Source organism: Panthera onca, chromosome B1, assembly GCF_046562875.1.
Source record: "Panthera onca isolate mPanOnc1 chromosome B1, mPanOnc1 haplotype 2, whole genome shotgun sequence".
NCBI lineage: Eukaryota > Metazoa > Chordata > Mammalia > Carnivora > Felidae > Panthera > Panthera onca.
This window is the reverse complement of record NC_138342.1, coordinates 146659689-146683052: the sequence shown is the minus strand read 5'-3', so window position 1 is coordinate 146683052 and position 23364 is coordinate 146659689. Positions and strand designations below refer to the sequence as shown.

At 39.0% G+C, this 23364-nt stretch overlaps 1 long non-coding RNA gene and 1 pseudogene across 4 annotated transcripts in view; one reads left to right on the top strand and one right to left on the bottom strand.

Moving 5' to 3' along the window:
- Window positions 1-23364, bottom strand: part of LOC132691923 (uncharacterized) — a 128907-nt gene that overhangs the window by 6675 nt on the left and 98868 nt on the right. For 3 of the 4 annotated variants that reach the window (XR_009616090.3, XR_009616089.3, XR_013555099.2), the window contains 2 exons: window positions 3701-3972; window positions 3167-3350 (listed from right to left, as the gene is read on the bottom strand). This is a non-coding gene — a long non-coding RNA (uncharacterized LOC132691923). The remainder of the gene's footprint in view (window positions 1-3166; window positions 3351-3700; window positions 3973-23364) is intronic. The other variant, XR_013555098.2, reaches the window with a different exon arrangement.
- Window positions 13756-13849, top strand: LOC132693422 (U6 spliceosomal RNA; annotated as a pseudogene).

Genomic DNA, 23364 nt, shown 5'->3' with positions numbered 1-23364 from the left:
CCTTGTTGCTTTTTTATTACAAAGCTGCTGCAGGATTCATTTTACTCTAGAATAAAAATCTCATTATTCTCAAAATAAAATAATTTAATAGGAAAAAATTCTTCAGATATTTTAAACACTTTTGTAAAGTCATGGTTTCTTAATCAAACTTGAAGCTTTCTAGAATCCAAAGGACTTTAATAGCCAATTTTTGCCCTTTCCCTCATTTACATACAAATTCTTTTCTCCTACTTAAATGCCATCAAGTTACCTTAAATTAGTGATGAGGTGGGAAAACAGAAAAAGCAGAATATCCTAGGAGATAGAATAATTATTGCTTTTGCAGTCCAGCACAGCCAATTATCTTTGGTGCTGTGATATTTAACAAGGGAATCTCAGAAGGGACACTCTGTCTACCTGTCTGTATGCACAGGAATGCTATGGCTATCTCAAGTAATTCACCTGTAATTCTCTCCTGCATAATTTTCTACCATTAGCATCACATCAGGATTATTACATTGGACCATGTGGCTCCACTTGATTAAACACGTAACATTTTGAGTTTGCTTATTTGTGTACTTGTTTTCATTATTCTTTGCTAGGAGGAAAGTTAAAAGAAATGTGGGGAGCTAGTGTGGCATAATGGGGGTCAGGAAACATGAGTCTTGATCTTAGGTGAACAACTACCACCATTCACCAGTTGTGGCACCTTGAGTGAATCAGGAATCTCTTTAAGCTCTCAACATCCCCCACCTCCTATGCCTTACCATGCTCCATGCTTCTTGGCAAACTTAACATATAGATTCCACTTTTTGACTCCAGTTATCAGTTATATTGCTTCACAAATATTTTAATAAATCTTCAAACAAAAATTAGAGACCATGCTTTTTGTTTAAGATCACGAAAAACTATATAGTAAGATGAGAAATGCAATTCTATTAACAGGTGGAAAGGTTTCCTCATTGGAGGTAAATGTGCTCTGAGAATACTGGTAAGATTCCAAGAGATAACGTTTTAGGTGAAACTGAGCTTTGTTAGATAGAGAGACAAATTTGCCAGATACTCTAGACAGGGAGAGGGTCAGGTAGAAAAGCGAAAAGAAAGAATGGAGTGTGGATCCAAGAAAAAAGAAAAGGAATGTGTCGGCAGTGTAACTTCTCTCCGAATCATAATCATAATAATTACTGAAATTATTAAAGCCTGGATGGGAGTGAATCTCTGTGGGAATACTGAAAGACTGGTCTTTGCCTCTGCACCAGAGATCAGCAAACTTTCTTCTAACAGGGCCAAATAACAAGTATTTCAAGCTTTGCAGGTCATATGGTCTGTGTCACAGCAACTCAACTCTGCCCTTGTATCATGCCATAAACAATATGTGAATAAATAGGTATGGCTCGTAACTGTCCTAATAAAACTTTATTTTTGCATATAATTTCCATGTTTCACAAAATATTGTACTTCTCATTTTTCAACCATATAAAAATGTAACATCCACTCTTAATTAAAGCGGGATTACAAAGATAGTCAGTAGGCCAGATTCAACCTGCAGGTCATGGTCATAGTTGGCCAACCCTTGCTCTAGACCAGAGTAAGAAGGAGAAGAAACAAAGCAGCCTTATCTAGGTAATGAGGACGTGATCCCAGACATCCAGCAATTGTAGGAAGAGTTCTAGACTATCACCGGCTGGGGAAGTAGGTTTGATTCATTGTAATCAGATCCCTAAAAAGTAGCTTGGGTCCCAAATGACATTTAGATTACAGGTTGAAAAGATCAGAAGTGTTGGCCAGATGTATTCATTGTAACTCTGCAAATAACTCAAAATAACTTTGACCAATATGAGGTGGGGAGGGGGGGAGAGGGGGTGCGGAATAGGAAGGTAGAATTAGAATAAGGCTCACGGGTGTCTCACTGAACACAAGTAGAAGATAGTATGAAGTAAACCACTAAACTTCCAAAAGAGACCATAGTCCTTTGAAGGTAAAATGACAAAAGCCTTGAGAGATTAATCAAATCTGAAAATCTAAAAAGGATTCCAGGAAGGAGGAACAGCTTGGCTGATGGCGCAGAGGCAAGAATAAGTCACTGTGAATTACTGCAGAGAAATTAGGCTGTGCGAAAGGAAATACAGTTGTGGCCCACCCATCCCATCTCCTGCCCATGGAAAGCCAGTGCTTTGAACTCCTTCTCCAGCTTCAAGGCAGCACCACATCTGAGACCAGAATGTAGGAGCAGAAGGCAGGCGTGCCCAGGAGCACTCAGCTTCTCCCAGGGAATCCTGACACATAGGACCCACCCAGGAACCAAGAGCCCAGGGAAGGGCCTGAGGTGTTATCAGCTGAGGTCATGAAACCCCAAAAGAAGGAGGGGGCCAGGCCTATGTCAAAGGCTGGTGTATGCACCAAAACAGGGAAACATGGAATCATTTGAAATGTATTGACTGGAATGAGTGACTTCCAGAAATAGGTAGATGCTTCTTTTTCTCTCACCTCATCCACCTCCAAGGAGAAGTTCTAATAGTAGTCAAGGTAGAAAGGGCTCCAAGGACACAACTAGGGCACTGCAGAAGGGAGTGGATTATTTCAGAGTACAGAGAAAATAAAAGGAAGTTCTGAGTTAAGGCATCATTTGGCCTCTGGCCTTTCTATACCCTCTTAGGTGGCTTCTCCCTCTGGGAGCTGGTCTCCGTGTGGTGGAAACAAGGAGATCATCCCTGGGTTGCTCTTTGCAGGGGAGGAGACCCCAGCCAGGAACATCTAGCAGGACTTTTCATGGGTTTATCTTTCCATGCCCTTCCTCATCTCCAGGTGACAGAATGTGCCATGTCAGGATCAGAGGCCCTAGTTCTCTCAGAAGCAGAGGCTTAGACAAGAGGCAAGAGGAACCATGCCAGCATTTGTGAGGTCTCCTCATGAGGATGACAAAGGTGTGTAGCCAAAGTCTTTTATTAATTATTTTAAGCTTTTTTATTTATTTTGAGAGAGACAGAGACAGCGTGAGTAGGGGAGGGGCAGAGAGAGAGAGAGAGAGAGAGAGAGAGAGAGAGAATCCCAAGCAGGCTCCACACTGTCAGCACAGAGCCTGATGTGGGGCTTGAACTCACAAAACCATGAGATCATGGCCTGAGCCAAAACCGAGAGTCAGATGCTTAACCAAATGAGCCACCCAATCATCCCACCAAAGTCTTACCTGGTGGTAAAGAGGCTTCCTTTGCTGGAGTGTCCTCAAAGCATTTTCTCTCCTTCTGAGTCAAATCCCTTTCCATCAGAAACTAATTTGTTTCCATGCTGGGAGTCAGGTTGGCATTCTGTGCCTCAACCAGGAAGAGGGCCTGAGCAGGGGCAGGACACAGAGTGGCAGCAGGTCCAGGGGCCTGGCAGTGAAGGAGGGCACAGAATTCACTTGAGGGGAGGAAATACAGTGGAGAAATGGAGCTCACTCTGTTCAAAAGAGTTATTTTCCTTTTGAAAGACTCCATAGGTAATCTTGGTGCAGTACTTGAAGGTCTGGGAAGAAAGAAAAACTTCCCGGATTGGTCCTGAGAAAACAGTCCAAGTCTGTTTCTATCATGTGCCTTAGGGAGAGACCTCTCCGGACACCTACCAGAATGAGCACAGCATCTGTGCTGACACCAATAAGGAAAAAATAACCAGGACCTTCAACCCGCCTCCCTTAGATCATAAACTGATCATTAGTTGGAGAGAAGGAGCAGTTTTTGCCCACCTGGGATTATGCAATTAGAAACAGTCTGGAAGGTTTTAGGTTTCCCTCCAAGGCAGCCACAGGGATGAAGAGCAGAGAAATGAGAAGGAGTGACAAGGGACAGCTCCCTGCTGAATCTGACATCTTCGTGCTCTGACACATTTAGAATGCATGGAGTTACTGGGCCTCATGGCATATGACTCCCAAGAGGAGGTTGCCTTCCTTGCTTACATAGGCATGGATCCTGTGGTGGTCAGAGCCCCCAGGGAATGTAACAACCCTGACTGGTATTCCTGAAGGAAAAAAAAAAAAAAAAAAAATACTGGTGCAGCTTATGCTTCAGAAGAGAGACTATCAATGCTCAGATTTCCCTATTGTGTGACATATGGCTTAGAATAGAAAAGAAAATGTGAAAGGAAAAGACATTGAGAGTCTTCTGCATCTTTGACTTGCTCACCAGGGGAACAAAGAATAGTTAATAGACAATCTCTAACTTTGGTCTGCCAGTTTGAATATACCATGTTATTCTCAGACTGAAATGATAGAAAACAAGCTTTACCAATGGTATCCTCCTGAACAGCTCTGAAAGTTGTTGGTTCAAGAGCTATATTAAGAAATAATGACGCTTCCTGAAACCAATGAAATGTAGTATTTGCTTCTGAAGATAGGCTGCATACAATCACTATTCAATGGCCACCTATTTTCTCCCCTACACTCAGCATGTATATAGTACATATATATTACACAAATATCCTCTATTGGACATAAATGCTGTAACACACATACACATCAACACACACATACAAAGACTCGGTTCCTTTGTTCAAGGAGTTTACAAGTGGTTGGTAATTACTATTACAATTATTCCTCACCACATTATACCACATGCCATTTCCAAAGTTATTTTTATAGTCAAAGCTCTTAAAAGCTGATTTTAGAGATAAAAAATACTTTTTCGGGAAAAAAAATCATTGGGAATTGCTAAAAACACAGAAAGATAATGTGCAAGTAACAGAATGGAGTCAAGAAGCAACAAAAATTCTTAAACCTTCCCTGCACCCCTTCTCATCACCACTATAAACCTTGAAATTAGTCACTTTGGGCTACAGAACAATTAGGTTAAAACTGATGATGAAGTCAAACTTCTAATTATCAAACAAAAATTATAAATTCAAAAATCTTTCCTTAAATACTCTACTAATAAAGAACTGCTTCTATATGTAACCTAGTTTACTATCTTAAGCATGACTCTATTTTAGAAGGGCTACATGTTTTGTTGAAAACCAATCTTTTCCTAATATTACGTAACTGAATATTTCTTTTTTCAATGTGTTGCTATAGCATTCAGCCAAACAATAAAATTAATTTAGTTGAAGGACCTGTGATAAACTCCAAGCCTTTGCAGAAGTGATTAATCATAATATGAAGAAAAACAAAGCTAGCTTTAGAAAGACTGAAAATAAGAAATCTAGAATACTCTTAACCATCATGTTGGAAATAGTTTCCAATCTTTTCTGCCTCCAGCGTGCAAATGTATCTTCCAATGTAGGTAGAGAAAAATAACGGTCAAATATTTAAGGTTAACATTTTTTTTTTCTTTGAAGCATTTGGTAGAGAACTGGAAAAAAAAAATAAGAGCAGGGGAATGGTAAAAATGACACAACATTTCACTCAACATTTATTCAGTGTAATGTTCATGCCAATCACTGTGCGAGAGGCTGAGAACACATAAGTGAGCAAAACTTGGACTTGCCTTCCCAAGGAGTGACCATTTGCTTATATTGGAGAAGACATTTCCTAGTAAGATGATCGTCTCCTCTATCTTTCATCTTGGCCACATCCCTAAATCCTACCTGCTAGTCAAAAATTAATTAGCAGAAAAATGACTTAATAGTCCTTCAAACTCAATACTTCCAAACCTCAACAATTTTCTGTAACTCCACGTGTCCTGCACACCTCACCCATCATCGTTCCTGGTCCCAGAAGCTAGAACGCTCTGGGCTAGCTTCAGCTCTTCACCTTTTCTCTTACCTCTGTTATGTGTCATGCCAGCCTATTCGACCACAGAAATAGCTCTTCAGATCTTCTTCCCATCCATCTTATGCCCTCTTCCTAATTTAAGACCTTGTGATCTTGGCAGTGAACTAATGAAGAGGCACATCCAGTGCCTCTTCCAAGCTCCTCCCTCTCCCTTAAGTCCTTTGCACCAACACAAGGGCTATCTTTCCAAAACACATGAAGATCTGATCATGTTTCACTGTCCTACTTGAAAACTTCAGCTGAGAAATATTACCAAGTTCTTTCAAGTGGCACTAAAGCCCCTAAATATGGCACAGCTTACCATTTAGAGGCCACTGCATGGTATGCATCCACACACCTCATGCCATGCTAAACTATATCCTCTTCTTCCAAAAACAATCCAGATATTCATACTTGCAAACCTTTCTCCCACCGGTTCATGTGCAGAGAGTGCTCTCTTGCTTACCACCATATCCCCAGACTACACAGATTTGCAGTCTCTGGTTAGAAGCCAGAAAGAGAGTAGAGACTTGTGGAAAACTAGTCCTTGAGGCAAAAGCAGGTGGGTGGACATGATTTGGTGAGATACTGGCAAAGTTTAAGACTAAAATGAGAAATCTGAATATATAGGGACCTTGAAATCTGAAGGAGGAAAATCCAAGTACAAAGCTGGCAAAATTTAATAAGGAAAAAGGCATGCTTTGTCTACCGGGCATTTGATGTATCTGTAAAATGGTCATGAACAGTGATTCTTAACTTGATGCTTCTTTAGAGGACCCAGGACTCCACTACTGCGCTCTCCTGGGTTTTCTCGTGAACACAGACCTCTACAAGGCTAAAGACTGACAGAACGTAACATCGCAGCCCATTCACATAGCAGCAGAGTATTAGGCAACATTGCTCCCATAATGAAGAACTATTTCTCTTAGGTTGACTAACAGGTGGGTTTCAAGAATTTTTGATAGCACTTATTTCATAGTGTTCTCTCCTTGGCATACTTCCTAGCTCTAAGATTTTTGTTTAATGAAAAAAAATTGCTGCCATGCAAAGGAGAGCTAAAAACAGCATATGCAATTTTATATAACCAGGCTTATCCTAGCATGTCAGGTCACCTTAATCCCTCAGTGAATAAGCACTAGTTGAACTACTGAGATATTTCCATCCATTATAGTCTCATTTCTTGAATGTCCGAGGCATCTGTAACCAAGAGCCAATTACCACTGTAGTTCATTAATCATCAGTGTTGCTTAATGCCAAGAACTGGAGGGAAGCTGCCTACATTGTTTTACTTAAGTTTCTCTACAAGAAATGCATAAATGAATAGCTGGTCCTACAAGAGTAGGCTAGTCTTGTGTAGCCTCTGGATAAACTGCACACGAAGCCTCATAAGAAGTTTCTTACGGGGCTCTTGGGTGGCTCAATTGGTTATGCACCTGACTCTTGATTTTGGTTCAGGTCCTGATCCCAGGGTCGTGAGATCGAGCCCCCTGTTGGGCTCTGTGCTGAGTATGGAGCCTGCCTGAGATTTTTTCTCTCCCTGTGACCCTCCCCGGATCGTGCTTGCTCTCTCTCTCTCTCTTTCTCTCTAAACAAAACAAAACAAAAAAGTTTCTTCCAACAAAAAAAAAAAATAAATATATATATATATTTATATTTATATATTAAATATATTTATATTTATATATATATTTTATATATATATATAAAAATATATATATATTTTATATATATATATAAAATATATATATATATATTTAAAAGGTTTTTAAATTTCTCAATTTCTAAAAAAAAAAGGTATTATAGAATTACTGTTGGAATTAAGTTTGGGGATTATTTTCTATTAATTCAATGAAAAGAGTTTCCTAAATATCAGTTTAAGATCTACTGATCAATATCTATATTATACTGATTCATACATACATGTATACATGAATATACCGATTAATACCTATCATTAACAGTCAACTTCTTGAACTGGATACTTTGGGCTACAAATAATAGAAAATCTGACTGAGAGTAGTTGAAACACAGGCTATTTCTTGTTTAGTAATAAAAGGCTGGACAAGGCAGTCCCATGGTTGCTCCATGATGACACTATGGGATTGCATCCTCATTCTAGGTTTTTCTAGGCAACGAAAAATCCTCAGTCTAGGTTTTTCTTTGCATCCCCAGTCTAGGCAAAACTCAATTTTGCCACAACCAGTTAGCTATGGCAAAACAAATTCCAGAACAAATTCCAACACCAGAGAGAACGTTTCCTCTCACCCCTCTATCCTTTCCGGGTGGATAGTCTCCCCTTGAAGCCTCAGAAGTCTTCCCCTTACATGTCATCAGCCAGAACCGGATTTCATGCCGACAAACCAGTTGTGGCGATGGAAAATGAGATTGCCACAGTGGCATTAAGATTCATGACTAATCCCCCAGCGCAGGCACACTGTTACCCAAATAACTTTAGGATCCTTTAGGCTAGGAAAGAGCAGGGAAACCCAGCAGTGTCTGCTACACACAATATGTGCCACATACCATAGACCAATTTTTTAAATCTTTAAAGTTTTTAAAAGGAAACCACAATGTGTATACTTATACTTCATAAATGAAGAAAGCAAGGCTTCAATAAATCCAATGATTTGACGGTCACACTGCTCATAAGCAAGCAAGTCTGAACTGAGGACTGAGGCTTTGGAGCCTCCTATGCAGTCACTGATGACAACCAAACCACAAATAAAACAATGGTCCAGGTTCCTGTGGCTTGAAAGCCAGCAATGTTAGGCTTTGTTCACCAAAATATGATTAGCAACTTCAGACTGTTTCTTCGAAAAAGATGTTCATGTGTATCTTCAAGAAATCCTCCAAATGCTAATATGTTTCGGTTCTTCCAAAGAAAAACTCTCTCTGAAGTTGAGGTGACAGGGACCATCAGTTCCAGATAAGAGAAAATACAACCCCATCTATACTCTCCATAAACTGGGGCCGTGCGCCTTGAGACCAGAACAGGTCATATGTCATAGGTGGCATCTTTTTGATGATTTGAGAGCCTCATAATTGTTTATTGACTCAAGCCCAGCTTCACTTCACTTCTGCTTTAGGAGAAACTATTTTTCTAAAATTTAGTGGTAAATGATTTTTGAATAATGAGAACTTGGAGGGAGGAAAGAGGAAGTTATATGAAGCGAGGCAAATAATTGAAGATGTTCATAATGCAAGTCATTTTTCTCCAGAAATAGTACCTGCTGAATTCCCTGTCTTTTTTTCCTGGGTGAGGAAAAAAATAACAAAAAACTCGCTGTGTGTGTTAAGATATTGATGCTTGGGTATCACGTGGCAGAGCAGCTGCTATTCATGAAATTAGTCAGTAGCAAAGCTCAATGTTCTCAACAAGATGCTAATTATTTTCTCTTACTTGCTATATTCTTCCATAAATTTCCTATTATTTGCCTTATGTTCTGTCTGTGATCTCCCATCAAAGAAAAGCATATCACCATTTTTTGTGTTGTTAACATAATGTTTTTAGGGTAAATGTTTACTTTAGAAAGACGTTTAATCCCAAATGCTAATGAAAATATAAGAAAATTGATAAGTGAGTAGAAGTGAAAAAGACACCACAGGGCCATATTCCCAGTATTGCTTTGAACTTGCTAATTGTTGTTCAGTGGTAGCCCTTAATGTCACATTCCCTTTTCCTTAAAATGGAACCTGTAAAAACTGTTTTAAGAAAACAGTTTATTTTGGTACTGGTGGCACAAGAAGTTACCAAAGGAAATGTGTTACCTATGTTTTGTTTAAAACAGCCACACAAATGATCCATCCCAGATGCCTTCACATCTACTTTTGCTGGCAAAAATATAAAACAGCTCCAAGAAGCAGAGTTAGGAATGTGATAAACTTCAGTTGTTCATGGGAAATGAAAGAAAAGAGAAAATTAAGGGCACCTGGGTGGTTCAGTCAGGTGAGCACCTGACTCTTGATTTTGGCTCAGGTCATGATCCCAGGGTCATGGGATCAAGCCCTGCACCAGGCCCTTCACTGAGCATGGAGCCTGCTTAAGATTCTCTCTCTCTCCCTCTGCCCCTCTCCCCTGCTCATGCTCTGTCTCTCTCTGTAAAATAAATTTTCAAAAAATAAATGCTATTTTAAAAAGAACAAAGCAATCTAAAATTGTGCAAAATATAAATTCCATTTCTCGTAATTTCTGTGTTCCATGCTTTTTCTAAGATATGCCAAGAAAAACATTGTTGTGTTTAATGTAGTATCTAAGGAAATTTTTCAATTCTCCCCAGTATTTTTATTTGTGCCTATTAGCTTAGAAATGTATTTTTAAGTGCTTTACATTACACTGGTCATCAATCATAGGTATATATGGAAATAAAAATAAATACCACCGCTCTCAGCATTTTAAATATCCCTTTGAACATTGACTATGAGTACACAGCTCTTTTTGCCCTATATAAATGCCTTATCTTTTAGAGCTTGACAGTTTATAAAGTGCTGTGTGCTCCGTACTATCTCATTTGTTCTCATGTAACCACCCAAACCTTGAAGTGAATGGGTGGGTAATAATTCCTATTCTACCGATGAAGGTGGGTTCCAAGATGAAGAGTAATGTCCCACAGGTTGTGGTGGAGCCTGGAATAAAACACGGGTCTTGGGGGGAAGCCTGGGTTGCTCAGTTGGCTAAGCATCAGACTTCAGCTCAAGTTATGGCCTCACAGTTCATGAGTTCAAGCCCTGTGTTGGGCTCTGTGCTGACAGCTCAGAGGCAGGAGCCTGCTTTTGAATTTTGTGTCTCCCTCTCTCTCTCTGCCCTCCCCCACTTTCACTCTCTCTCTCTCTCTCTCTCTCTCTCTCAAAAATAAACATTAAAAAAAAAACACACAGTCTTGGCATTACTGCCATTATACATGGTATAAGGTAAGAAAAATGGCTGGCAAATGCCTTAACAGAAATGCAAATAGAAAAATCTAATTGTTTCATTCTGGTTTGTTTACACAGAGCCCTACAAGCACTGCTCCAGACAAATGTTTTCTCCAGTAAATGCAAAACACTGATGCCAAAGTCTTCTTGAAACTGGTGTTCAGAGAACCTAAACATTAAAATAAATTCTTCCTTTTAACGGCAGTCTTCCCTCTTGCTGATTTTTCTATCTTAAAATTTTTTTAATAACCTAACATCCTTATCAAAAGCCTGTTGTTATTTTTTATGTCTAGAAATGCAAAATGGAAGAGTCCTGCAATGGCGTTAACTTGGCCATATTTGTAGATCTGCTGATCAAAAGCCTTTTATACGTTAGCTGGTTTAAAGGTAAACCGGGCAGATTATTTGTGATGTGAAAACCATGATTTTTGCTTTATATAGGCACTTTTAGCTGTGAGAAATTTCTGTGCCTTTTCATAGTTTTAGCTGTATACTACCATTTGCAGATTTGTGCATATGTAGTCATATGTATTTTTAATTGGTCAAAAGTTGCCCTTGTTCACAGTGGTTGTTAACAAACCAGCTGGACTTTGTTTTAAAAGCAAACTAGTAGAAAACAGTTTGGCCTCAAAATAATAAGCATACAGGGGCACCTGGGTGGCGCAGTCGGTTAAGCGTCCGACTTCAGCCAGGTCACGATCTCGCGGTCCGTGAGTTCGAGCCCCGCGTCAGGCTCTGGGCTGATGGCTCAGAGCCTGGAGCCTGTTTCCGATTCTGTGTCTCCCTCTCTCTCTGCCCCTCCCCCGTTCATGCTCTGTCTCTCTCTGTCCCAAAAATAAATAAACGTTGAAAAAAAAAAAATTAAAAAAAAAAAATAATAATAATAAGCATACAGTAACCATAGGACCCAACAATTCCACTTCTAGGTATGCACCTATGAAAAAGAAGAATGCACACAAAGACTTTGCTCTCAATGTTCACAGCAGCATTATTCGTAATAGCCAACAAGTGTCAACAACCTAAATGGCCATCAACTGATGAATGGCTAAACGAATGTGGCATATCTACCCAATGGAATATTTTTGAGCAATAAAAAAGTGTAAAGTTCTGATACATGCTACAACAGGATGAACCTTGAATCATCATCCCAAGTGAAAGAAGCCAGGCACAAAAGACCACATATTGTGTTGACCTCATAGAATAGATAAATCCATAGAGACAGAGTAGAATAGTGGTTGTCTAAAGCTGGGAGGTGGTGTTGGTTGCAGGTGAACAGAGAACAAGTGCTAATGCGGACAGGTCTTCTTTTTGGAGAACAGGCAAACTGCAGAGATACCATGGGTTTTGTTCTAGAACACTACAATAAAGCAAATATCACAATAAAGCAATTCAAGTGAATTTTTTTCATTTCCCAGTGCATATAAAAGTGATGTTTATAGTATATTGTAGTCTAAGTGTGCAAGTGCACTATGTCAAAAAAAAATGTAAATACATTCATTGATAAACATTTTATAGCTAAAAAATGCTACCTAGCATCTGAGCTTTCAGCAAGTCACTATCTTTTCGCTGGTGGAGAGTCTTGCTTCAATGTGGATGGCTGCCGAAGGTCAAAATGGCTGCAAAGATTTCTTAAAATAAGACATGGAGTTTGCCACACCAACTGACTCTTCATTTCATTTGAACACTAAGAGACAAGGGGCACCTGGGTGGCTCAATTGGTTAAGTGTCCGACTTCAGCCCAGGTCATGATCTCATGGTTTGTGGGTTCAAGCCGTGCATCAGGCTCTGCGCTGACAGCTTGCTCAGGTCCTGGAGCCGGCTTCGGATTCTGTGTTTCCTTCTGTCTCTGCCCTTCCCCCACTCACTCTGTCTTTCTCTCTGTCTCTCAAAAATAAATACATGTTAAAAAAAATTTTTTTAATGTATTAAAAAAAAAAGAGAGACCATCTCTCTGCCCCTCCCCCACTCATTCTGTCTCTCAAAAATAAATACATGTTAAAAAAATTTTTTTAATGTATTAAAAAAAAAGAGACCATCTCTCTGCCCCTCCCCCACTCACTCTGTCTCTCAAAAATAAATACATGTTAAAAAAAATTTTAATGTATTAAAAAAAAAAAGACCAGGGGCGCCTGGGTGGCTCAGTCGGTTGGGCATCCGACTTCGGCTCAGGTCACGATCTCACGGTCCGTGAGTTCGAGCCCCGCATCAGGCTCTGGGCTGATGGCTCAGAGCCCGGAGCCTGCTTCGGATTCTGTGTCTCCCTCTCTCTCTGCCCCTCCCCTGTTCATGCTCTGTCTCTCTCTGTCTCAAAAATAAATAAACGTTAAAAAAAAAATTAAAAAAAAAAAAGACCATTATGGGGTTATTAATTGGCCTAATTTAAATATTGTCATGTCTCAAGGAATAAGAAGGCCCAAGGAGAGGGAGAGAGATAGAGGAACAATGGTCACTGGAGCAGTCAGAACCCACAGAACATTTATCAGTTAAGTTCGTGGTCTTAAATGGGTGTGGTTCATGGTGTCCCCAAATAACTATAATAGTCACATCAAAGATTCCTGATCACAAACCACCATAACAAATACAATAGTAATGAAAAAGTTTGAAATATTACATGAATTGCCAAACTGTGACAGAGATAGGAAGAAAATGCTGTTGGAAAAATGGCACCAATAGACTTAATCAATGCAGGGACACGACAAACCTTTCATTTGCAAAAAAACAGGATATTGGAGCACCTTGGTGGCTCAGTTGGATAAGTGTCTTACTCTTGGTTTCAGGTCAGGTCATTATCTCACAGTTCATGAGATTGAGCCCCAAGGAGGGCTCTGTGCTGACAGCATGGAGCCTGCCTAGGATTCTCTCTCTTCCTCTCTCTCTGCCCCTCCCCCACTCACGCTGTCTCTCTCAAAATAAATAAACATTTTAAAAAATATGACATCCAGGTGCCTGGGTGGTTCAGTCAGTTAAGCATCTGACTTCAGCTCAGGTCATGATCTCATGGCTCATGAGTTCGAGCCCTGCGTTAGGCTCTGTGCTGACAGCTTAGAGCCTGGAGCCTGCTTCAGATTCTGTGTTCCCCTTTGTCTCTCGGCCCCCACTTGTACTATGTCTGTCTCTTTCTGTCTCTCTCAAAAAATAAGTAAACATTAAAAAAAAATTTTCATTGGAACGATACAGAGAAGATTAGCATGGCCCCTGTGCAAGGATGACATGCAAATTCATGAAGTGTTCCATAGTAAAAAAAAAAATTGTTTTTAATATATTTGCAAAGCTCAACAAAGTGCAGCACAATACCATGAGGTATGCCTATACTGAAGTCTTCTAAAATATGGTGATGATTGCACAATTCTAAATACATTACACTAATAAATATATTAATATAACAAACTATCACAAACTGGGTGGCTTAAACAACACAAACATTTATTTCTCACCGTTCTGGATGCTAAAAATCCAAGGTCAAAGTGCTGGCAGATTCAGTGCCAGGTGAGAATACACTTTTTTTCTGGCTATCTTTTCTGTGTCCTCACACGGCAGAAGGGGTAAGGAAGCTCTCTGGGGTCTCTTATGTGAGGACACTAATCCCATTCATGAAGGCTCCACCCTCATGAGCTAATCACCCCCAAGGGCCCCACCTCCAAAGACCATCACATTGGGGGTTAGGTTTAAGGGTATAAACTTGGGGCGGGGGGTGGGGGGGGGGGACACAAAACTCTCAGTCTACAGCACCTAGTATAGGCACGTCAAGTTTTCTGATTTGATATTCAAGATAAACTAAGTCAAAATGTTGCAGGATTTTTTTTACCTCAATACCTAGGATTCATCACCTCAGACGCTTTGAAGAATGAAGAGGTGGACACAAAATGAGCAGCAGGCAAAAGCTTATTAGAGTATAAGATCAGAAAGGAAGAATAGTAGGAAAGCTCTCTTTACAGAGAGAGGAATTCGAAAGTGAATGCCTGAGGACTATAGGCAAGAGTCCTTGTTTTATAAGGTTCTGGTCAGCCCTCCCCCTTCCTCTCCCCCTTGTTCCCTCTCAGGTTCTGCCTTTATTGGCTTAATAGCTCTAGGTGCTGGGTTGTGCATTCCTGATTGGCTCATTTTCATTGTATGAGAGGTGGTCTATGGCCATACTGAGGTCTTTTGTCAAATTCCTGAGGGAAACCTGAGGGGGAGTTTAGGTGGGATCTGTTACATTCTTAAGAGGAACCTTATGCCTAAGGGGGTTTGCTGTCATCTGACACTCCCAGCATTGTTCCAAAATAGGTGTTTTTCCCCACCCAGGGATCTCAGGTCCTAATCTTTCCCTCTCTGCCTACTGAATCCTATCTTCTCCTATCATACTCCCCCCTCTGAACATATGACTTCTAACTCCTGTTAGGAACCAGGATAATGATCTTAACTGCTTCCTGCTGAAAGCGGGGAAGGGGAATGACAGTCAGGGCAGGTTCAAAGGTCAATCCAGAGGTCGATAAAATGGGAACATCTGGGCTAGCAGAATTTTTCTTGGATATCTTATTTCTCTGGCATGTGCAACGGCTTCTACAAATGACATACAAAGAGTTTTAGACCAGCAAGCATTAATATTCCAAATGCAATGCTACTTAGGGAGAAGGCCACACCATTAGGAAGGGAAGATGCATTGTAGCCATCCAAAAAATCCCTACATGTCTGGTTATATATACTTATTAACTATAGTTTTTGTTTTCTCCCTCTTCCATCCTTATTTGGATGATAAATATAACAACTCCATGATAAGTATTTCATTTTACCTCAAGGAAAGATTGATCTTTGATATGCAGATTACTGTAAATTAAGGCAATTGTTTTTCTGTCCTGAAGCTAGTAGCACTAGAGTCCCTAATTCAATCATAATATCCCTTCCTAGCAAGAGAGTGTGGATCTCTGGCATTATCAAAAAAGAACGTGAGAAATATCAAGTCTCCCCATACACACCCCAGTGGCTGAGGAAAAACGTGGTCATGGGTTTTCCAGTGACTCTAATCATCATGTTGTGTTTGGATGGTTGGCCTGGAGTGGAAAGGAGAACAGAAACAGTGACTCAGGTGTCAAGAAGGGAATCAACTGGTTTTCCTTCTATATCCAGAGTTACCAGAGGTGAGGCTCTGGGTTTCCCAAAGATAGTTGTTTAGAAGAGCCACCATAAAGAGCCCCAGGCCCTTTCAGGGATGTTGGTAATCTGAGCGCTCCCAGATTAAGGTCACTGAGGGCATTCTGATTTCTAGTGATTGTCTCCACAAAAGGGGCATGGCTTATGGCTTTCAACTTCAGTTGTCCCTTCTGAAGACATTGTCGCTTCCAGTGCCCTGAATGGCCACATAAATGGCACTTGGTGCCAGGACCTCGGGAAGCCTGGTCTGAATAGTAGGTAAGGCTGTAACTAAGGTCTCAAATTTTTTCTAAAGCCTCCTTTCTTGTTCCTTACTCTCCTCTTGATCTCGGTTGTAATATACCCAATTGATAGTTTGTAAGAGCTCCTTGAGGGTCCATTCCAGGCCAACAGCCAGCATTGTTCCAAAATATGTGTTTTTTCCCCACACAGAGACCTCAGGTCCTATCCTTTCCCTCTCTGCCTATTTTATCCTATCTTTTCCTATCATAAAAAGACCTGGGCTCACCTGGGCAATCACTTAATCTCTCTGCCGTTGCTTCCCCTTTTTATGAAAAGTAAGGTTTCACTAGTGACTTGAGATGACTCTAACTCCACAAACCAGCATTATGTTGATCTTTATTTTCATAAAGGCAGACTAAGAAAAATGTTTTGTAATAGAGACAGACCAAGATACCACACCTTGTGCTGCTCCAGCTGCCTTTCCTCGGGAGTTCCAGACATGGTGAGAAAGGGTATGCTATTGCTGGGGCAGCCTTCCAGCTAAGGGAAGTCTGAGCGTGTAAATCATATGACTGTAATGAAGCCAAGATGTATGTGCACCAACTGGCTTGCAAGACATTTAAAACTTCACTTTTTAAAAATCCACTCTAATATATGTCTGACGCTTTTTACTCTAATGTCATCAGACTTTATAGAATCTGTAGACTTATGGAATTTGAACTGGAAATATTTTGTCCAGTTTTACCTTTATGTGTTCCCCCAGACTATGGAGTCTATAGTGGTTTTTGATATTTGCAATATAAAACTCATTGTTAAGTAGGTAAACTAATATATCATTTTAGATGCCGGAGGCTCATTCTATTTAAAAAGTGAAGGGGCAATAAATCCCTTGGCTGTGCAACAATGTGGCTTTAGCTTTTTATCAATTAGCAGTTCTCTTAGTTCTCTTCTACCCAGCCATCCCTACTCTCCCCTCCCCAAAGCAAAAAGAAGTCTAGAAACTCAACAGATAGGATTTGTTACATGATTACCTCCCTAACCACCAACACCACCACCTTAACACATACACACACATGCACACACACACACACACACACACAAACTGAGAAATAGTACATGTGTAGCAATCCGAAAGATATTCAGATGTATCAATGATACTAATATTTCTAATGTTCATAGCAGGCATCTATCCTAATACATAAGAGTCCCCACTCCACAGATGGAAGAGTTAGATAAGATAATGATATGCATACTTTCTCCAATCCTCTCAAAGGAATAAACTCATTTACTCTTGAGAGAGGATAATGGGACTGACTGGAAAAGAATCTACCTTTCAATGTTCTGAAGTTCTATCACATGTCTCTCCTTCCATTGTTCTCCAATGGAGAACACAACGTGTGTTTCACTATAACGTGAAACACAAAGCATACACAGAGAACCCTTGAGATATTGTCCTGGAGTGCACACCTCACCTAAGAAGAAAAAAACAGGCTATTAAGGCTCAAATCCCAAGGATGAATCCACTCATATATATATATATATATATATATATATATATATATATGTCATACACACACACACACACACATATATAAAAGAAAGAAAGGAAAAAAGAAAAACAGAGTAACATAGCAATTCCAAGACCATGGCTTGATTTTCATCCCATCTACTAAGCATGCTCTCACTCATTGCTACAAGAGGTCATATCTTAAAGTGGCAAAGTGATGACTGAGGGTTTTCTATATTTAAAACTTCATTGTCAGGAAGATGCACAGGTGTACCTGCTGTAAATCATGGAACAAGACTGAAAATGAACGTGGCACACCCTTTCTGCCACACACAATAAAGCTCCCTTTCCTCAAGCTGCAGGAATCATTGTTTGCAAAGCACTTCAAGGCAAGCCAGGGAAGCATGTTTGGAAAACAAAGGACTTTTTAATTGCTGCTGACATGAATGAACTCTCTGAAACAACAGCTGTGTCTTGAGATTACATTACAAGGCATGTGAGCAGGATACAAAGCATCCTCATAAAAAGACAAAGCCCGAGAAGCCTTTTATTGTTTTCTAAAAAAAATTCCCAAGCCTGGGATGCCTAATTTCAATTCCTACAGGATGCGGCAATCATATGTTTACAGAACAAAATTGAGAAATAACCTTTATATTTACTGTGGCTGATAAAAAAACAAAATCCTGGTAGATAGTTTGGGTAGGAGAAGGAAGTCAGTTGTCAGTTAAAATACTGTCCCAGGAGATTATTTCCTTTCTGTCTTTCTAGTCACAGAATGTCGGCTGCTGAGTATAAATTATGGACAAAAGAACTCATTTGGAGAAATATTGACCCAGTCATACTTCATAGGTTTATTACTACCCTGAGAGAAATGATCCTTGTGAAATTAGAACTGCTGAACTACAACCAAGAGTCTTTCAGAGACAAACCTCAAGGGGAATGGAAGAGAAGGTTAAGGGTGGGGGGAGAGGGAAACCAAGGATGCTTAAGCAAGAAGGAAAGGGGCCAAGGAGATAGGGATTTAGTGAACACACCAATGGACCTGACATCGAGCTAATGATTATAATGCTATTTCTATAATTCCACTCATCAAGCAGCTTTATTTCAGACATTCAAGTCTTCAGAGTGTTTCCATCAAAACTGCATACGCAACGCAGTGAGAGTACATTTTCCCATAACCTTTATTAGATTCTCAGAAGGCTCCAGAAACTGAAAAAGTGAAGACCGTGCTATATGAAGGATGAAAGAATGCTGCAAAGCCTTTGATTCTCCTTCCATAGACAAGTGGATTCTATCTTCCCTCTCCTTGTATCTACACTGGACTCTGGCTGCTTTCACCAATAGGGAGCATGAGGGATGATGTGACTCTGGTTTCAGGCTCAGCCTGCAGGAAGACAACCAGCTTCTACAAGGGTGTTCTGGAATCCCAAGCTGCTATCCTGAAACCACTGGATGTAAGCAGGCCAGGCCACATGCAAAAGGTTCTGGAGGCTGAGATACTATATGAAAAAAGAGGCAAGGAGCACCAAGGCACCAGATATGTGAATGGAAAAGCCATCTTTGAGCTGGATCCTATAACTGTCAAACTGCTCAGAAATGAATCATCCATCCTGGGCCTTCCAGAAGTCCTGATTTCCCAGAAAAAGGAGATTTCTTACCTAACCAATATTGTCGAAAGTTTCCTTTGTGTTTCTGGACCTGACAGGTGTCTATAGTCTACTCTTTCTTTTATGGGTTCTTCAGAAATTCTTCCACTTCTGTACTCCCCTTGATGGGGATCATGCACCCTCCTCTGTTCATGTTTCTGTAACCCCCTACAAATCTAGGAGTCCATCTCCAGCTCCTTCTGTGGGGCTCCCGTCTCCCCGCCGGCATCTCAAATAAGATCTAGGACAACTTCAAGCTTCACTTCTCATGAAGTGAAATAGAGATAAAGCATTAAATAGAGATGGAGATGGTAGAGATAGAGAGATTTTCAAACCCATATTGCAACCATTTTCTCCCCATAACTGAATTTCTTCTTTTACCTGACCATGATAATTTAGATACCAAATTAGATAATAATACAGAGCAATTCCATTCCAAAATGTGCACATTTATGTTCATCTAACCCAACTGCCAGCAATTTTTCTTTCTCACTGCAGATAAAACATCCTAAAATGTTTCAGGATGTTTTATCTGCAACTAACAGTTAGTGTTGTCAAAGGTTATCTGATAACATTTTATAATCTGTAGTAGATGGCATGGAGCTGATGTCAATTCAAAATCACTCTTCTAAATTGGCTATCAATGGCTCATCAATTATGGTCTTGATGTTTTCAATTCTTTCAATGTAGTGCATTGGTTCACTGATATGAAGGTAAAATGAAAGACATCTGCTAATCTCACCTTTCCTGGACCCAGTGACTTATTACCAGCTTTCTAGAGAATGTTCAAGGAAAAAAAAAAACAAAAACCCTTTCCACTTCTTGATGAGAGCCCCTAGGGGGAACAGATATCAAAACCTCTAACTCATGCTTTGTTTTTTAAATTGTAGAAATAAAAATAAAAATGATGTTAATTTGCAGTAATTTGATGCTTCTCTTCTCAGTATCAAAGGTGGCAATTTATTTTCATCACCTGAAACATGACACCAGTATTATCAATTTGGAATTTCTTGTTTGCCATTTTTATTTTTCACAGAACTTCTAACCCAACCTGTAATGTTCCCCAAAGGAAAGCACTCATTGTTATTTAATTTCTTCTTCAAACTTTGTGTTACTCTTCACAAAGAAACCTATAACTGGAATTTAAATGAAAACTTGGAAGAAAAAAAAAGAAACTTGTAAGAAACTTCCTCAATGTGAATTAACTATCTTTGTCAAAATGCTTAGCATTTGAGATTTTCATATCTCGTTCCTTACTATGATTTGATATTTTCACACTGCTACCTTAATTTTTTAAAATATAGTGATGGAAGAAAATATTATTTTGATGAAAGAAAATATTTTTCCTGTATATTTGAGTCAAAAGGTGCTGATCTTCAAAATATTTCTTCCCAACTCAACCAACCAAACTTCTATTTATTTTCTTTCCAATATAATGTGGCAATCGAAGCATCCAAATATATTGAAATAGTTTGGTAAAATATAATACCACAACATGATGGAATACATATTTAAATTCTCTGTAGAAATCTGGAAAATTTTGATGTTTTGTTAAATTAAAAAACAGAACAAAGGGGCACCTGGGTAGCTCAGTTGGTTAAACATCCAACTCTTGATCTCACCTCAGGTCATGATCTCACGGTTCGGGAGTTCGAGCCCCAAGTGGGGCTCTGTGCTGACAGCATGGACCGTGCTTGGAATTCTCTCTCTCCCTCTCTTTCTGTCCTTCCCTCATGCTTCCTCACTCTCTCTCAAAACAAATAAACATTGGGGAAAAAAACAGAATACAAAATAGTATATCAAAATCATGAAAACAGTATACACATGAGGAAAATTTTAAGGTAATACAGAAAAATAAAAAACAATTGTGTCAAATGATTTTTCATAAGGAGCCAAGACAATTCAATAGGGAAAGAAAAATCTTTTCCACAAAAAGAGACAACTTTTTTGAGGCAACTGAATATCCACATGTCAGTAAATGAAAATGGATTCCTACCTCTCATCATACACAAACATTAACTCAAATGGATCACAACTGTAAAAGTAAGAGCCAAATCTATTAAGCTCTTAAGATAAAGCATAGGAGTAAGTCTTTGTGATCTTGACTTACACATAATTTCTTGGCTTCTTAGGCAAAGCACAGTGGCAAGAGAAACATATAAATCAATCAGACTTCACCAAAATTTAAAACTTTTTTTTTTAGAGAGAGAAAGAGAGAGAGAGCATGAGCAAGGGAGAAGGGAAGAGGGAGGGAGAGAGAGAATCTTGGGTGGATTAGGATGGCAGCATGGAGCCTGATGCAGGGCTCAATCCCATGACCCCAGGATCATAACCTAAGCTGAAATCAAGAGTTGGACACTGAACCAACTGAGCAACCCAGGTACCTCTGAATTTAAAACTTTTATAAACAACCTAACCTTACACCTAAAGGAGCTAGAAAAAGAAGCAAACAAAACCCAAAGCTAGAAGGGGGGAAATAATAAAGATCAGAACAGAAATAAACAAAATAGAAATTTAAAAAAAAAATAGATCAATGAAACCAGGAGCTGGTTCTGTGAAAACATCAACAAAATTGATAAACCTTTAGCCAGACTCATCAAAAAAAAAAAAAAAAAAAAAAAAAGACTCAAATAAATAAAATCAGAAATGAAAGAGGAGAAATAACAAACAACAACCAGAAATACAAAGAATTATAAGAGAATATTATGAAAAATTATCTGCCAACAAATTGGACAACCTAGAAGAAAAGGATAAATTTCTAGAAACAGATAACCTTCCAAAATTGAATCAGAAAGAAATGAAAAATTTGAACACGCCAGTTATCAGTAATGAAATGGAATCACTAATCAAAAACCTTCCAACAAATAAAAGTCCAGGACTAGATGGCTTCACAGGTGAATTTCACCAAACGTTTAAAGAAGAGTTAATACAGATTCTTCTCAAACTAATCCAAAAAATATAAGAAGAAAGAAAACTTCCTATTTCATTCTATGAGGCCTCCATTACTCTGATGGCAAAGCCAGATAAAGACACTACAAAAAAAGAGAACTACAGGCCAATATCTCTGATTAACTTAATGCAAAAATCCCCAACAAAATAGCAAACCAAATCCAACAGTACACTAAAAAAATCATTCACCACAATCAAGTGTGATTTATTCCTGGGACACAAAGTAGTTCAATATTCACAAGTCAGCAAATGTGATATATCACATCAATAAGAGAAAGGATAAGAACCATATGATCTTTTCAATGGATACACAAAAAGCATTTGACCAAGTACAACATCCATTCATGATAAAAAAAAAAAAAAAAAAAAAAAGCACTCAACAAAGTAGCTTTAGAGGGAATATACCTCTTCATAATAAAGGTCATACGTGAAAAACTCCCAGCTAACATCATACTCAATGGTGAAAAGTTGAGAACTTTTCCTCTATGATAAGAAAAATGACAAGGATGTCTACTCTCACCACTGTTAGTTAACATAATACTGGAAGTCCTTCCACAGCAATAAGACAACAAAAAGGAATAAAAGGCATTCATATTGATAAAGAAGAAGTAAAACCGTCACTATTTGCATATTACATGATAATATATATAGAAAGCCCAAAGGCTCCAAAAAATTACTAGAACTGATTCATAAATTCAGTAAGGTCACAGGATGCAAAATCAACATGCAGATATCCATTGCATTTCTATATATTAATAATGAAGCAACAAGAAAGAGAAATTAAGAGAGAAATCCCATTTACAATTTCCCCCCAAATAATAAAATGTCTAGGAATTAACTTAACCGAGAAGGTGAAAGAACTGTACTCTGAAAACTATAAAACATTGATGAAAAAAACTGAAGATGACACAAGCAAATGGAAAGATATTCTATGATTATGGTCAGAAAATCAAATATTGTTAAAAATGTCCATACTATGCAAGGCAATCTACAGATTCAAGGCAATCCCTATCAAAATACCAGTGGCATTTTTAACAGAACTAGAATAAATATTCCTAAAATTTGTATGAAACCAAAAAAGACCCTGAATAGCCTAAACAATCTTGAAAAATAAGAACAAATCATATCACAATCCCAGATTTCAATTTATATGATAAAGTTGTGGTTATAGTAATCAAAATAGTATGGCATGGCACAAAAATAGACATATAGATCAATGGAACAGGATAAAGAACCCAGAAACAAACCCACATTTATATGGCCAATTAATCTCTAATAGAAGAGGCAAGGATATGCCGTGG